The 5,217-nt window shown below is 43.1% G+C and overlaps 1 non-coding gene across 1 annotated transcript; it reads right to left on the bottom strand.

Moving 5' to 3' along the window:
• Positions 1-463: 463 nt before the first annotated feature.
• Positions 464-572, bottom strand: LOC141635212 (small nucleolar RNA R71). The gene has a single exon (XR_012539914.1). It is a non-coding gene; the product is annotated as a small nucleolar RNA R71 (small nucleolar RNA).
• Between the last annotated feature and the right edge of the window lie 4,645 nt (positions 573-5,217).

Raw genomic sequence — 5,217 nt, 5'->3', positions numbered from 1 at the left:
TGCTTACCTTTGCTTCTAGTTTTGCTTTTGCACAGTTAGAAGACAGGTTTTTGAGAGAAAGGCTTGAGTACTCTCAGTTCTGCGAATATGGCTACAATATATGATAATCTTCATCCAAAGGAACACCATCTTCCAAAGGGGCACCAGTTACCTACCCCTACTACGGGTAACTTTGAATTTCGTTCCTCTTATATCGATTTAGTGGAGCGAAATCAGTTTGCTGGCCTACTAGATGAGGACCTCTTGAAGCATATGGAAATTTTTACGGACTCTCTCATTGTTCCATACCTATACCAATTTGGGGTGACTCAGGATGAAGTAAAGGGGTTAATGTTCTTATACTCCTTGAAGGATTCGGCGCGAGATTGGCACCGCTACCTTGATAGGGTAGCAGCTGGAGTCACGGATTGGACATCTCTAGCATTAGCCTTCTACAAGAAGTACTTCCCACTTTCAAAGACTGACGCCTTGAGAAACAAAATCACAAGTTTCCAGCAAGGAGTTGATGAGGGTTTTTGTGAAGCATGGGGACGTTTCAAAAGTTTGGTCCGAGCTGTCCCTCACCATGGCTTCCAGCAGTGGTATCTTTGCAACTTATTCTATAATGTTTTATATGATGATTACAGGGTCATCCTGGATGCAGCTGCGAATGGTAGGTTTCAAAACAATACCGGTCAGAATAGAGGTTGGAACACTATTGAGGAGATGGCGGTCCATAGAGCTGTGTTTGGGAGTTCACGTGGGAATTCACGGAAGCAAAGTGATGAAATGAGTACCGTTGTGACACTCATTACCTCTATTACTGCCCGTCTTGAGAGGCTCGAGGCCTCTGAAGCTACCAAGGAAAGAGTTGAAATTCCTGTCCATAATTCAGATGAGACCGCGGAGTTGAGAGAAATGGTCCAAACTCTTTTGATTCAAGTGGCGAATATGGAAGCAGCCGGGATTGAGTCCTCAAAGAATTTTGTGAAGCAGTTGGAGAATATAGAGGCTAAGCAAGTCGAAAATTCTTCAAACAAATGTGAAGGGCCAATTGAAACGATTAATGCCATTAATCTCAGAAGTGGCCTCTCTTATGAAGGCCCAGAAAAGCCAAGAGGGGACTTGGAAAATGATGAAGAGGCTAGTTTAATTTCTGGTACAAAAACGAGCTCAACTGCTAGTACTTCTGGTCGATCGACCAACATTGTCAGTCGATCGACTGAAGTGTCAGATAAAAAAGTTTCTGATCAGAAACTATTCACACCCAGCACAAGCAGTCGATCGACCAACATTGTCAGTCGATCGACTGAGTCACCTGACGAAATTAATTCTGATCAGAAACTATTCACGCCCAACCAAGTTGGTCGATCGACCCCTCATATCAGTCGATCGACCGGGATCCCAGTGCAGGATGCAAATCCGTCAACTAGTTTGCATGATTCTTCACTCATTGATGATTTGACAGACGTTTTAAACTTACGGAAGCCGAAGGTTGCTGATCCTATGGCCAGGGTTGCAGTCCCGTATCTGGAACGTTTGAAGAATACTAAGCTGGAGCGTAAGTTTGGTAAGTTTCTGGAGATGGTCCAGAATCTCGAGGTAACGGTTCCTTTCATTGATTTAATTACCCAGGTACCCTCTTACGCTAAATTTATGAAAGACATTTTGAATCGTAAGAGAAATTTTCGTGATGATGGCAATGTTGCTTTTGTGGAAGAATGTAATGCTCTTTCGCAAATTAATGTACCACCTAAATTAAAGGACCCGGGTAGTTTTTCAATTCCTTGCACTATAGGTAACCACGAAATTGGAAAGGCCCTTTGTGACTTAGGGGCCAGTGTCAGTGTCATGCCGTATTCTGTTTGCGAAAGGTTAAATATTGGTAGACTTAAGGTGACTGATATTACTGTTCAAATGGCAAATAGATCGACTCAGAGACCTATAGGAGTTCTAGAGGATGTACCTGTTCGAGTGGGTAAGTTTTTTATTCCTGTCGATTTCGTTGTTTTGGACATTGCAGAGGACAGTCAGATACCTATTATTTTAGGTAGACCGTTTGTACATACAAATTTGGGGTGTAATAGATGTCAAACGCGGAACCATCACCTTCGAGGTAGGGGATGACACCATTGAGTTGATCTTGCTCACAAGGCGACTGCCGACGATGATACGTGTTATTCCATTGATATTGTTGAGTGGTCATTAGTTACAATTGGAGGGAATCCTTAGCCAAGGATCCCGTAGCTGATCTAACTGGTTCAGATGAGTGTGCAGTACTACGGTGGAGAATCCGAGGAGCCGGATGCTTTGGTAGCCTCAATGGAGAGCTATGAGCTCACAGAGGAAGAAGATGAGATGCTCTTGAGCCTAGCCAACGAGAACTTGGTAAACACTTGCTATACCTTGAAGCTGATTCTGTCTATGCTGTAGAGGTAAAAGTGCCAGAGCGTAAGCCACTTCCTCCTAATCTTAAGTATGTTTTTCTAGATGATACGGAGCAGGACCCAGCTATTGTCGCTCTAAGCTTAATGATGACCATCATGCGCTTTAATGTGTGCTTAAGAAAACAGGAAGGCTTTGGGTTATTCTTTGGATGACATTAAGGGCATCACCACGATGTTTGTATGCACAGGATAGAGTGGAGGACGGCCACAAGCCTTACGACAGGGGTCAACGCAAGTTGAACCCGAAGATGCGAGGAAGTTGTTATGGCCGAGGTGATGAAACTACTCGATGCAGGTATTATTTATACAGTTGGCAACTCCAAGTGGGTTAGCCCAGTTCAGGTAGTCCCGAAGAAAGGAGGGACTACCGTGGTTAAAAATGAGAAAAATGAATTAATACCAACTCGAGTAGTGATAGGGTGGCGGATGTGCATTGATTATAGACGGTTAAATGCCGCCACCAAGAAAGACCATTTCCCTCTCCCTTTTGTTGACCAAATGACTGAAAGACTGGCCTCTAACAAATTTTTCTGTTTTCTAGACGGATATTCAGGGTTCTTTCAGATCCCTATTCATCCAGATGATCAGAGTAAGACCACTTTTACCTGTCCACAGGGTGTTTTTGCATATCGTAGAATGCCTTTCGGATTGTTTAATGCCTCTGCTACCTTTCAGAGGTGCATGATGGGGATTTTTTCTGATTATATAGAGAACATTATGGAGGTATTCATGGATGATTTCTCAGTTTATGGTAGTGACTTTGATCGTTGTTTAGCTAACCTTGATAAAGTCATGCAGCGTTGTATTGATGTTAATCTTGTTTTAAACTGGGAAAAGTGTCAGTTTATGGTTAATGAGGGAGTTGTGTTAGGGCATCTGATTTCTGATAAAGGTATACATGTTGATAAGCCAAAGATGCAGGTGATTGAGCAATTACCCCCTCCCGTGAATGTTAAAGGAGTGAGGAGTTTCCTTGGTCACGCCGGTTTCTATCGGCGTTTCATTAAGGACTTTTCAAAAATTGCTAAACCACTTACACAATTGCTCCTTAAGGATGTTGTCTTTGAGTTTACTAATGAGTGCCTTTTAGCTTTAAACAGGTTGAAGGAGGCTCTAGTTTCTGCACCAATCATTCAGCCGCCTGATTGGGATCTTCTATTTGAGATTATGTGTGATGCCAGCGATTGTGCAATTGGTGCAGTTTTGGGACAGCGAAAGAATAAAGCTTTGAATGCCATATACTATGCGAGCCGAACTCTGGATGAGGCTCAAGTCAACTATTTTACCACTGAGAAAGAGTTTCTAGCTGTAGTTTTTGCCTTAGACAAATTTCGGTCTTATTTGTGAGGTTCTAAGGTTATTGTTTATGCTGACTATGCAGCACTGAAGACTCTCTTTCTCAAGAAAGATGCGAAGCCGAGGCTTTTGAGGTAGATACTCCCTTTGCAGGAGTTTGATTTGGAGATCAAAGACAAGAAAGGAGCTGAGAATGTGGTGGCTGACCACTTATCTCGTCTGCAGCTGACAGAAAGGGAGGATTCGTTGCCTATTAATGATTCCTTTCCTGATGAGAGTCTGTTAGCTATTACTACTTCAGGGTCTTATCCACCTCCGTGGTTTGCTAATTTTGCTAACTTTCTTTGTGACGGTGTAGGATACCACCCGAGCTTTCATGGCAGCAGAAGAAGCGGTTCGCTTATGATGCTAGACAATACTTTTGGGATGATCCTTATGTTTTCAAGGAATGCGCAGACGGTCTCATCCGGAGATGCGTGCCTCAATGGGAGGTGAAGGATATCCTAGAAGCTTGCCACTCTTCTGCTTATGGTGGTCACCATGGTCCATCCCGGACTGTGGCTAAGGTACTCCAATCTGGTTTCTATTGGCCAACTTTGCATGCAGATTGTCGCAATTTAGTTGCTGAGTGCGATGCTTCTCAAACATCGGGGAATATTTCCAAGAGACATGAGATGCCACAGGTAAGCATTCTTGAGGTTGAGATTTTCGATGTCTGGGGCATTGATTATCAAGGACCCTTTCCGAGCAGTCAAGGTAATAAATATATCCTCGTTGCTGTAGATTATGTATCCAAATGGGTGGAAGCTATTGCTACTCCCCATTGCGATGCAAAGGCCGTGATTAAATTGTTTAAAAAGATCATTTTCCCTCGTTTTGGTGTCCCTCGGGTTGTCATTAGCGATGGTGGAATGCATTTTAAAGAGAAATAACTTAGTGCTTTATTGACTAAATTCGGTGTCCAACATCGTAGAGGTTTGGGGTATCATCCCCAAACTAGTGGTCAGGTTGAGGTTTCTAACAGAGAATTGAAAGAAGTCTTAGCTAAAGTTGTTTCTAAATCACGGAAAGATTGGAGTCTTAAGTTAGATGATGTCTTATGGGCTTTTAGGACCGCGTTTAAAACGCCAATCGGGATGTCACCATACCGATTAATTTATGGTAAGACATGTCATTTGCCTGTTGAGTTAGAGCGTAAGTCTTGGTGGGCTATATGTGATTTGAATTTGGATTCTAACCTCTCTCGTGAGAAACGCATGACACAGCTGAATGAGTTGGAGGAATTTAGGCTGCTGGCCTATGACAATGCTAGGATCTACAAAGAGAAAACAAAGCGCTGGCACGACAAGAGAATCATAAAGCGCGAGTTCCATATTGGCGATAAGGTACTCATTTTTAACGCTCGTATCCGTTTATTTCCTGGTAAGCTGAAATCCAGGTGGACTGGCCCTTACACGGTCACAGCAGTCACAAAGTTCGGATCAGTTGAATTGGA

The sequence above is a fragment of the Silene latifolia genome, chromosome Y (genome assembly GCF_048544455.1).
Source record: "Silene latifolia isolate original U9 population chromosome Y, ASM4854445v1, whole genome shotgun sequence".
NCBI lineage: Eukaryota > Viridiplantae > Streptophyta > Magnoliopsida > Caryophyllales > Caryophyllaceae > Silene > Silene latifolia.
The sequence above is the reverse complement of the archived record's forward strand: the minus strand, read 5'-3'. Positions and strand labels throughout refer to the sequence as shown.